Raw genomic sequence first — 12144 nt, 5'->3', positions numbered from 1 at the left:
GTAATCTAAACTAAGCTAAATATATTTCCACTGAATAACTTGCTTCATTTTCCAGTTTCGCTTTCTAGTAATTATTAGGACTGCGATGCTTCTGACAGTATTTTTGCATCTCTGACCTATTATTGCGATAGCAATTATATGGACACTCCAAAGCAGATTTCTGCCGTCGGCGTCGCCGTCGCCGTCGCCGTGACGTTCCGTATGACGTCAATGGAGATGAAATCGTCGCCGCGCGCCGCCGAACGCTGTATGTGCGAGTGGACGCGCGCTTTCACGGGGAGTGAACCCACGGCGGAGAACAAACGCGCGTTCTGCGCCGTGATCCCGGGCTGCAGACGTAAGCGTCTCTTTCCTCCTTTACAATCACTATATATGTAGAGCAAACGCGCCTTCTTCCGACGCGCGAAAGGCCGTGCGGGGGGGGGGGGGAGGGGGAGGGAAGGGAGGCGACGTTTAGCTGCGGCACCAAGTGCCTATTTATATCAGAGGCTACGGCAACAGTCACCAACGCTGCACGCATTTCGTGCGAACGCGGGCAAAACGCCGACGGCGTCGACAACAGTTCTGCGTGTTGCCGGCGCTGCTGCATGTCCAAGTTTATACAGCTGATAAAGCTACTCTCATTACTCTGTATAGCTCTCTCCAAATTTGCTATCGCAATTGATGCTTCGCCTTTCAGGTGAAACTGCGACAACTTTTTTCGCAAACAGCCCAAACAAATAAGTCACAAGAAAGTTACATTTCTATGCCTGGTGTTTATTGTGATTCGTGCACACTGTTCAGTGATTGGGTACGCTAAACACACCTTGAGTTTTTTGTTAGATAGACCGAGAGTGACTGAAGTCTGCCGGTAATGCTAAAGAAACGCGTGATCGATGGTGGGGTCGTACCACTGTCTTCCACCACGGCAGCCTAACGCTCAAGCCATTAGGCCACGATGGCACCGCAAGCGTCTTATGTGTTAAAGTCGTTCTTTGAAACATCGGAAGCGTGTGAAAGGTACCCTCATCTCTCGCGACAGCTAGCCCTTTGTGATGCTGTGTTAGAGTGCACTGCCTTGGGTATTGGCCCACATTTTTTTTTTGTTTTTATTGCGATAGCAATTATATGGACACTCAAAAGCAGATCGCCGCGGTGCGTGAGTCCTCGCGCGCGGTCGTGCGCCAGCTCGTTGGCGTTGGGAAAGTCGGGGTGCACGTCGGCCCCCATGTGGGCCGGAAACCATTTGACGATGTGATGACCCGCGGCTCCCTCGTTGCCGAGGACGGCCGCCGCTTCCCGCGATATGGAGCCCGAGGCGAATGCTCTGGCCGCCGATCGCGAATCTGTGTACACGTAAGGGCGTTCGGGGTCCCTCATTGCCATGGCTATTGCCACCTGTTCGGCCATTTCGGACGTTACCCCCTTGACCGATGCCGCGTTAATGATCGTACCATCCCAGCGTATCGAGACGGCCGCGTACCGGTCGCTGCGCCCATACTGGGTCGCGTCTACAAATGCCGCCAGTCCCGGGCAGTTGGCGGTCGATTTCAGTAGTGCTCGGGCCCTCGCCTTTCGGCGCCCCTCGTTGAATTGCGGGTGGACGTTTCTCGGAAGCGGTTCAACCTTGAAAGTGCCCCTGACCGACGCGCTGAGCGCGACCTTGCGTGCGTTGCACTCTGCCTCTGCATTTATACCTGCTTCTTCTAGGATGCGTCTGCCGGCCCAGGTGGTCGACAGCCAAGTTACATTTCTATGCCTGGTGTTTATTGTGATTCGTGCACACTGTGCAGTGATTGGGTACGCTAAACACACCTTGAGTTTTTTGTTAGATAGACCGAGAGTGACTGAAGTCTGCCGGTAATGCTAAAGAAACGCGTGATCGATGGTGGGGTCGTACCACTGTCTTCCACCACGGCAGCCTAACGCTCAAGCCATTAGGCCACGATGGCACGCAAGCGTCTTATGCGTTAAAGTCGTTCTTTGAAACATCGGAAGCGTGTGAAAGGTACCCTCATCTCTCGCGACAGCTAGCCCTTGTGATGCTGTGTTAGAGTGCACTGCCTTGGGTATTGGCCCACATTTTTTTTTTTTTAGGGGCGAAGCTCCTTATAGCGGCACCCGTCCGTCCCCGTCGTAGTAGGTAGCCACGTCTAGTTTTAGGGGCGAAGCTCCTTATAGCGGCACCCGTTCGTCCCCGTCGTAGTAGGTAGCCACGTCTAGTTTTATGAATTGCTCAATAGATGGCGTTGTGTGTCCGTATATGTATGTATACCCATATATACATATATATGTATACGTATAGTATAAACGGAAGCCGACTTCCGCTTCCGGTTCCACTTCCGCTTCCGTTTCCACTTCCGGTTCCGCTTCCGGTTCCGGAAGCCAGCTTCCGGCTTCCGGAGAACGCTTCCGGCGTTTTATGAAAAAAAAAAATTCCGAAAGTTGTGTCCGTAGCGCGGAATCGAACCAGGGACCCCTCGCTTCCGAACGCGCGGCGCTAACCACTACGCCACGAAGCTTATTTTTTTTTTCTTTATTGCCGGTCTTTGGCACACACAGAAATACATAAATTCACAGAGAATCACAAAACAGAATCACAATCACAATATTCGTTATATACGACCGCTCAACTTGTGCGGACGCGTACACGCTAAAATTGTCTCATCGTCAGTAATAATTCCACCCGAGGCAACCATTCTGGGATACACTCTAGCAACTTTTGTTCTTCCACAAAGTCCCTTATGCTTTCTTTAAAATACTGGCGAGCTGCTCTTGCGTCCAGATCAGCGTGCCTTACTGCCATTCTGCATTTCCAGATGCTATGCAGGGCCATGAGCATTACCATATCGAATGGGGTGCCGTCATCACTTTCTATTGGCAAGTAGCGAATGCCATACGCATCGAGGGGGAATTCTTTTTTGATTGTGCGCTGGAGCACATCCCAAAGAAAAACAGCATCCCAACAATCCAGAAATACATGCTCAATTGTCTCCTCCTTTCTGCATATTATACAATGGGTGCCCCAGGGAACAAAAAAAAACCCCTTTCAGACATCCATGGTTTGATAGTGAGCGTGCCTGTGTGTAACTTAAAAAAGAAAGTCTTAACACCTGATGGTATTAGCATTGCCTTAACGCGTTTTAGAACATTGTGCCCATGGCCTGCACCATAAAGGGATCGATATAGAGGCACGGGTAGAACCACATCACAAAGGTCCTTGTACAATTTTTTCCGATTGACTACACTCAAGTATTCTAGTGAAAACCGCGCTGACAAAAACCTACAAGAAACCACAACTTCACGAAGAAAACCATAAACAGCACCGGGCAAACTGCCGGTTGAGACAACCACGTTGGGCAAGTGTCTCCCCAGGCGAAGTTGACATACAGTGTATAGGAACGGGTTTTTTACGTCCCTGAAGAAAGAAAATCGATTGACTACCTGTCTCAAAAACAAATGTGACAAACCAAGTCCTCCATTTCGAACTCGAAGAAATAAATTGGTTCGACTTGATCTTTCCCAAGACGATGCCCACACGAACACAGCGAACACACGGTGAATTTTCTGAATGTTTACCCTTGAGCAGTGCAACACTTGAAGGATATACCAAAGTTTGCTCACTAAAAAAATGTTACAAATTGTAGCTCTGGAAAACATAGACCAATTCCAGCCATTCCACTTGTTTACTTTGTCTCGCAGGTTATCGACTTCACTCCTCCAGTACGATTCACTGTCTTTGTAGCACTGGAGGGGAGCTCCCAAGTATTTAACCGGAGTCGTTACGAAACTCATGTTGGCAAAGGTGTCCGGGGCCTCCGGCCAGTCTCCGTGCCAGAATCCCAGGCACTTGCCCCAGTTTACTGCGCTGCCACTCACAGCACAGAAACGTTTAACACATTTGACAGCCTGTGTTATACTGTCGGAATCTGTGCAAAACACGGCAATATCGTCCGCATAAGCCAACTGCCGTACTTCAACCTCATGCAATTTAAACCCGCGGACACAGTCATTCTCTATGACACTCAAACAAAACGACTCTATATATAAACAAAACAACAGTGGCGAGAGAGGGCAACCCTGACGCACCGAACGCTTGACTTGGATGCGCTCCCCCACCGCCTTGTTGACAATTAGCCGCGTTGAGCAGTCCCGGTACGCCATGGCAACCCCCTCTCTAATTATTTTACCCAAATTCACATGATCGAGAATACACAAAAGAACTTCATGAGGCACCCTGTCGAACGCTTTCTCTAGATCAATTTGGAGCATTGCCACTCGTGCACCCATTGCGTCGCAACATTCGAGAATACTCCGTGCTACGTGTATATTAGAGAAGATAGTCCGGCCTTTAATGCCACACGTTTGATGAGGCCCCACGAGCTCCGTAATGACTGTCTGCAACCTCTTGGCTAAAATTTTCATCATTATCTTATAATCACCATTAGTGAGGCATATTGGGCGGTAAGAAGTTACTCTGCGCAACGCAACGGGGTCTTCTGATTTCGGTATAAGAACAGTGTGTGAAGATGAAAAGGACGGGGGTAATACTTTGAGCTCGAATGCCTCGTTGTATACATCGGCTAATACGGGCGAGATCGCTCCTTTCAAAAATTTATAGAAGGCTGAGGTCAGACCATCAGGGCCCGGGGACTTCCCCGGATGCATACTTTCAATAGCACTTTTCACTTCCTCTTGTGAAATAGGATCCTCCAATATTTCTTTCGTGTTGTCGTCTAGTTTTGGCATCAACGTTAAAAAGTCCTTCTTAAAACGGTCAATGTCAACTGAACAGTCTGCGAATAAAGCACTGTAGTGCTCAAAGAAAGCGCGCTCAATATCTTCTGCTGCGTCGCTGACTTCCCCACCGTGTTCAATTTCCGCTATCTGATTACGTCGCGCGTGCCACTTTTCTGAGCCCAACGCTCTTTTTGACGGTGCTTCTCCCATTATCAGCCTTTCAGCCCTTGCCCTTACCAGAGCACCACGGTATCTTTCGATATCGAACTGTTCTAGTTTATGCTTCAGTGCGCGAATATCATCTATGAACATGCCGGGCATCCTACATTCTTTACTGGTCAATTTTTCCAGGCTCCTGCGCATCTGCTTTTCTTCAGTTCTTTTTTAACACGAAGGTGTTTTATGCCGGGGTCCACCAAGACTTCACCGACGTATTTCCGTCACGGAAATACGTCATAGAACATAATACAAAGAAAGAAACCAGAAGAAAAAGTTCCACAAACATGCAAAATTTGGAAATCGAACCCACGACCTCTCGGTCCGCGACGATAGATCGCCGAGCGTTTAACCCATTGCGCCACAAACGCATTTGCAGAGAGCTACACAGACGCGCCTTATATATCTAACACTCCTCCGTGTACCCGCGCTCTTGCTCGGGGCGGTGCCGCCGCCTACGAGCAGAAAAGAGAAGTACTGCATTATGACACTAACGCGCACCGACAGTGAACGCTTCGGTGGTCTCAGCACTACGACGCCTCGATGCCAGCATTCGAAGGGACGCTGGCATCAAGAAGCACTACCAACGCCACCTAGGTGGCGTTCACCGTACTCAGCACAGCGGAGCGTGGCCTCCGCAATTAGCTCTGAAAATGTTTCTGAAGTTGATCGCGGAGGCTGCAATTACGACGCGCTGTACGCGCTGATTTGACTCGGTGACGATTCAGTTACGTGCTTTGTCTTGCGCGTTGTATTAGTGTGTCAGTTACGTGCTTCGTCTTTCGCGTTGTGCTAGCGTGTGCAGCGTAGTGCAGCTTCCATATGCACGACGGTTGCTCATGGTCATCGACGTTGGTAGTCGTGATGGAGGAGACGTGCCACCAGGCGTCAGCGTGGGTGCATCAACGCCTAAGGGCGCTTTAGCCACAAAACACCAATAGACATTATATATCAATGTGCAATAAACATTACACTACTTCTGTGAAGACACGTTTCACTTTCGTGTTCTATACCGATTCCTATATAAGAGGGATCAACCACATTTTTTCTCTGCATGTCGCACTCGCGCGCTCTATTGCTTTCATTTTAACCGCCTGCTTGAAGTTCTCCCATTTTTCTCTGTGTGACGTGTTACTCACAGCTTTAATTTCTTCAACTCGCTTCATTACGTCCGCCATAAACATTTCATCGCTTAGTAATTTCGAATTAAATTTCCATAGTTGCCACTGGAAGCCCTTTTTTCTTTCTTTCGCGCTTGCTACTAAAAAGCTAACCAAGCAGTGATCACTAAATGAAATGGCGCTCACTTGGTACTCCTTGCAAAAGGGTATCAAATCAAGGCTTACATATGCTCTATCTAGGCGAGCGTGGCTGGCTGCCTGAAAGTGGGTGTACTGTGTAGTCCTCCCACCACCAAGACATTCAGCCACGTCCTCCAAGCCATCGTCCCTTAATATCTCGTTTAGGACAACGGTGCTTGCGTCCTTGTACGGTCGAGGGCTAGTTTTATCGCGGGCTGAAAGAACGCAGTTGAAGTCGCCAGTAATAATGACAAGCCTATTACACCGGGTATACTGTTTTAGCCGTTCGAAAAATCTGCGTCTTTCATCAGCAACAGTCGGCGCATACAAACAAATTACACGCCACTCCAATGAAGAAAACAAAAAATCACATACAATAAGCCGACCAGACGGGCATGACGTAACGGCTTCTATTCTGGCTCCAAGACTCTGTCGGACGAACAACACGCAGCCGGAAGAGGTTCCCACAGCATGGCTCACTAGAGCACAGTATCGCGCTAAGAATTGGTGCACCATGCCCCCGGTTTCCTCGTCGCCCTCAACTTTCGTTTCCTGCACAGCTAAAATGTCCAGGTCAAAGTCGCTTACTAGTCGGTAGAGTTGATTCTGTTTCCTGCGTGAGGCAAGCCCACGCACGTTTAAAGTCGCCACACGAATCGACTTATCCATTAGCATCATTGTGAGGCGTTGAAAAACCCGGGGGCATGACGCTTACCTCACAACTGCGCTTTGCTCCTGAATGCCTTACCACGGTACAGTCCTCACGGCGGCAAAGGCGGCGTTTCCGCTGTCTTGCGCTCCGTCAACGTGCTCGGCCGTGGCCGAAAGGGAGGACGCCGCACGGGAGTCGTTTTCGCAGGGGGCTCGTCCGTTGCGCCAGCACTAGATCCCTTCTCGTTTTCATCGGCGTCGTGGGGCCGCTTCCCAGCCGCACTGGCACTGTCACTGTCAATACCGATCATCGGCTCTGGCTCGGAGGGGGTCTCTACGGTTCCGCCGGACGAAGTGTTGCCGGTGCTACTTGCATCACCCTTTTCATTCCGCCCTTCTACGGCTTCATGTGGAAGCCCGGCTTCGGGCTTACCTGGTGCTTCACGGCGGGCGTCCTGTTGAATGCTCTGCGAACCATCTTGGGTAGCCGAGTTTTGGCTCACTCCTGCTGTTTCCTCCGAGTCTGCCTCGTCCATGAGGTGATCCGATGCGTCGTTTGCCTGGACTGGTCCGGTCACGCTGGCGTATGTCCTCGTGCAATCGGTGTCATCGTGGCCGAAGCGGCGACAACGATTGCAGCGCGGCACCTTGCAGTCGCGGCGTATGTGTCCGGTGCTCTTGCAGCGCAGACACAGCGGAGCGCGTCCCGGGACAACAACGAGAGTCAACTCTCCGGCAATCTTGAGCTGATGTGGGATGTCATCGACTTTGACGTCGGTATGCAATTTTAGTCCCACTGAGCGTGTCGTCGAGCCCTTTTCAGTGACGCCTTGCGCTCTCCACTTCTCTCGCGTCACTTCCAACACTTTCCCGTAGGGTGACAGGGCCACACGTACGTCTTCGTCGGTCACGCCGTGCAGCAACCAATGCAACTTTAAGCGAACCTCGCGGTTATTTGGATCAATGAGCAAACATGGGCGATCCTTTACCTTCACGTCGACGGCGGAGAGCAATTTCTGAACCGCGTCAGCACTCGTCATTGTCACAGCCCACACGTGGTTCATTTGATACGCCCCCAACGCCAAAACGTCGGGGAGCGCACCAAGTTTGGCCAAAGTGTCCCGGTAGTCTTCGACACGGTAGGGCCGGGCTCTGGGATCGCCGTGCATGAAAACGGTGTTCGCGACGATGCGTCCGGATGGCAGATTTGGCAGAATAACCTGATAATCATCAGCACTAGACGCAGAAAACCTGTTACCGCGGCCCGTTTGGGCCGCCAGAACCGCTCCGTGGGAGCCAACCATCCCGCGACCGTTTCGCTCGAAAGCCGGAAGTGGAATGGCTACGCCACGAAGCGCACATAGACACACGCACCACGATGGCAATAAATACCCAACATTAACGAAAGGCTGCGTTTCTAGCGCGTTTCTAACGCGTTTGTGCTAGCGCGTTACGGCCCGTGTAAGAAGCTGGTGTAAGACGCTGTGGCCTCTCCGCCTTACCTTCAACGCGTTTCGAACGCGCTGCCCAAGGCGGTGGCAAGTCAAGTTCAAGTCGAGGAGCGTTTATGAATACGGGGGGTATACTCTCTCAGCAGTCATGTGATGGCGTCGGTAAACGCGGTGCACGTTCCGGCATGTGTAAATGGCTGCGTAAGACGCTGTGGCCGCTCCCCCTTACTAGAGAGTACTGCACGTTTCTAACGCGTTTGTGCTAGCGTCCCCTTAAGCGGGAGATCCGATGATTCCCTCCGGAGCTTCGCCCACTCATCATCATTCACCCCGTGGATATGCTGTGATTTTTTTTTCGTCAGACGGATGCCTACAAAGTGTGTGGGGTCCGCCTATAACGCTACCGCATTAGCAGTACGTCATTGCGATTGCAGGGTGATAGCGTCGGCCGGGCCCGACGATCTTCGACGTCGGCTGGAGCAAGCCTACGTTGTTCACGACTTTGGGCACGAGTGCGTCGCCGCTGCGGCGCTCACGTACGACGATTACGCGGGACGCTGCGGACTCGGCCGATGGCCGCTGCTTCGAGCACTCTACTAATCGTGGATGCCTGCCCCCAGTACCTCCTCATTCGGCTCCCTCGGGTATAGAGTTTTATGACTGACTGGTATATCGTCTGCTGCAGGGCCAGTTAGCCCATCTGGGCAGCGTTCTTATATGGAGCGGGCCAGGATGATTGATTGTGATGTATTTATGAAATACAGTAATCTCGCAGTGAAAATCGAAGCTTTTGTTTCGTTAATGGTAGTTAGAATTAGGCTCCCATCTTTACCATCTGGTTTTTTTCTTGGCCAGTAGTCATCTTAGAAACCTTTAGAGCGCAAAGAAAAAGAGAAGAAAGACGGAAAACAGAGAAACGACAGGACAAGGCGCTTGTCTGTCTCTCCTCCGTCTCTTTTTGATGCGCTTTAAATGTTCCAAAGATGAGTGTCATCTAACTAGCCCGCTTGTCCATCTTGCTTTACATTAAGTAATGTGTTGCTGTGCTAGTTGGTTAATACTTGCCGGTATAACAATGCTACTGGCCTTTTATGTGCGGTGTTGTCTACGCAGCTTCCCCGTTTTGAACAGCGAAGCTGCCTAAGCTATCCGGAAAACCGTGCTCGTCGTTCGAAAAAAAACATCGCTGAGCGATGAGTCACCTGGGTTGCCTAGCAACCACCTCGTGGTGCGGCGTGTGCTTCGCCTCCTCTCCGTGCCGTGCACATGTTGCCTTGACATGGGACCTTAAGAAGAGGGAATGACAGCATGCGCGCGGTGCGCGCTGTGCTCGGGAGAGAGCAAGCGAAAATGAGAGCGAGAGAGAAATAAATTGTAGCAGCACCAACAAGGCAACGCGCAGAGTTGCTGCCGACGCCGTCCGCGTTTCCCCGCGTTCGCGCCGAAGGCGCTCGGTGTCGGTGACTCCAGCCAGCTCCTCTGGCGGCGGCTCGGCAGGTTTCAACCAGCCACACCCCGGCAAATGTGGAGGCGCAGCTTGGCCGTTACGTCAAAGGGGAGATAAAGCTCGGAGCCGCCTGACTCCGCGGCGAGTACATGCAGCCTTGACATGGAACGACCAAAGATCCGGACACCCGAAGAAGACACCGCTCATCTTGAAGGGCGTCGCGCGGCCGAACGAGAATCTGCTCGTCGGCGGCGAGCCGATTCGGAATACGGTGCCCAGCAGCACTTAGCATTTCCTAGCAAAACTTAGTCAAGCCTAGTAAAACCTGGAAGAAAAGCTAGATCGATCACCAGCTCCGCTGTTTACTCCAGCCTTGCACCACTAGTGCTAGCTGCCCATGTTTTTTTGACCAAGTCATTAGTTTGGGCTCGTTGATCTGTCATACAGGGATCTTCAATAGCACTCAAAAGGACAGGCACGGACATAGAAGCGACGCCAAATGGCCCTAACTTCCAACTGTTTGTTTCAATAAAGGCACGTGTCTTTTTATGGACTTTATGCTGGCGTCAATAAAAGTGTAACTTCATGTAAATGTCACTTGTGCACGACATTTTAAGTCAGTTCCTTATGAGGTATAGTGACGGTGAAAGAGAACGGGTACACACCTTTGTAGGACCATCACACAATCGGGGACAGAGCCAGACAACAGCTAGCACGTGAGATAATAGAAGCTGTTCGTATTCCTCACTTAGCAGACGACAGGTGCGTGAACATCGCTTCAGTGTCACTACGTCATAAGTAATTGTAACCTCATAAATAACTTAGGGTGGCCATGTACGCGCGGCATCCTTTACATGAAGTCACATTTTATTGCGATAGCAATTATATGGACACTCAAAAGCAGATTTCTGCCGTCGGCGTCGCCGTCGCCGTCGCCGTGAGGTTCCGTATGACGTTATTTGGAGAAGAAATCGTCGCCGCGCGCCGAACGCTGTATGTGCGAGTGAAAGGGCGCGAGGGGCGCGTCTTTCACGGGGAGTGAACGCACGGCGGAGAACAAACGCGCGTTCTGCGCCGTGCTTCCTTAAGGGCTGCAGAAGTAGGCGTCTCTTTCCTCCTTTACAATCACCATATATGTAGAGCAAACACGCCTTCTTCCGATGCGCGAGAGGCCGTGGGGGAGGGAAGGGAGGCGACGTTTAGCTGCGGCACCAAGTGCCTATTTATATCAGAGGCTCCGGCAACAGTCACCAACGCCGCACGCATTTTGTGCGAACGCGGGCAAAACGCCGAGGGCGTCGACAACAGTTCTGCGTGTTGCCGGTGCTGCTGCATGTCCAAGTTTATACAGCTGATAAAGCTACTATCATTACTCCGTATAGCTCTCTACAAATTTGCTATCGCAATTGATGCTTCGCCTTTCAGGTGAAACTGCGACAACTTTTTTCTTGACATGCGCAGAAAGTCCTTAAAAAGACATGTCCCTTTTCCGAAATAAACATTTGGAAGTTAGCGCCGTGTGCAATCGTTTCTATGTTTGCCCCTGCCTTTTTGCGCGCTATGTAAGATCCCGGTTATTTGTTTTTGTTTTTAAGCACGCTGTATGCACCAGATAAACTTGAGCTGCGAGTCAGTGACTGTTCCGTGTCTACTCCACTGTCCAGTCTAAACTGTGCGCTTGATAAACATGAAAATTTGCTGTATTTGATCCGAAAAAAGAAGAGAAATAAAAGCATTCATGCCTAAGCACCACAAGGAATCTTAGAAATATAATGCGTCCCTAACAGGGATAGAAATCACAGTCCGGGTAACAACCGAGTATAAAGTGGTGTGATCATATTTGGAAATTTGTAGGCATAGAAAAGATTCAGCTGACGCAAGACGCACGGAGGGTAACGCCGTGAGCTAGAGGCTTAAATTTCGTCCTGCTGTGTATATGAATGAAGATGGGGATGATGATGATCTGCATCAATTGTTTTACCTTCCCTCAAAATAATCTAAAATTCATTTTCCCCACATAAGGAATTCGAAATTTTTAGTTCAGAACGCGTGATATCTGTATTACCGCGTTCCCTATTTTCTTTCCTTTCATTTTATTCGGCCATACGTTCTATAGCTTTTGAAAGGGTCGCTACTGTATTACGCATTGTTCATGCTCGGTTTATTTCATATTTTAATTATTCGCTTCGTTCTCGTACAAAAGATATTCAAAACAATACTGGAATGACGTCATATACGACGTCATATAATGACGTGCAATAGCTTCCAGTGCTTGCCGTATCCAAAAGCATGACCCCCGAGATCAGCTGCTGTTACTCCAAGGGCACCGTCACTGAAGACGCGATTTAAACACTACTTA

The sequence above is a fragment of the Dermacentor silvarum genome, chromosome 5, assembly GCF_013339745.2.
Source record: "Dermacentor silvarum isolate Dsil-2018 chromosome 5, BIME_Dsil_1.4, whole genome shotgun sequence".
NCBI classification, from domain to species: Eukaryota; Metazoa; Arthropoda; class Arachnida; order Ixodida; family Ixodidae; genus Dermacentor; species Dermacentor silvarum.
The sequence above is the reverse complement of the archived record's forward strand: the minus strand, read 5'-3'. Positions refer to the sequence as shown.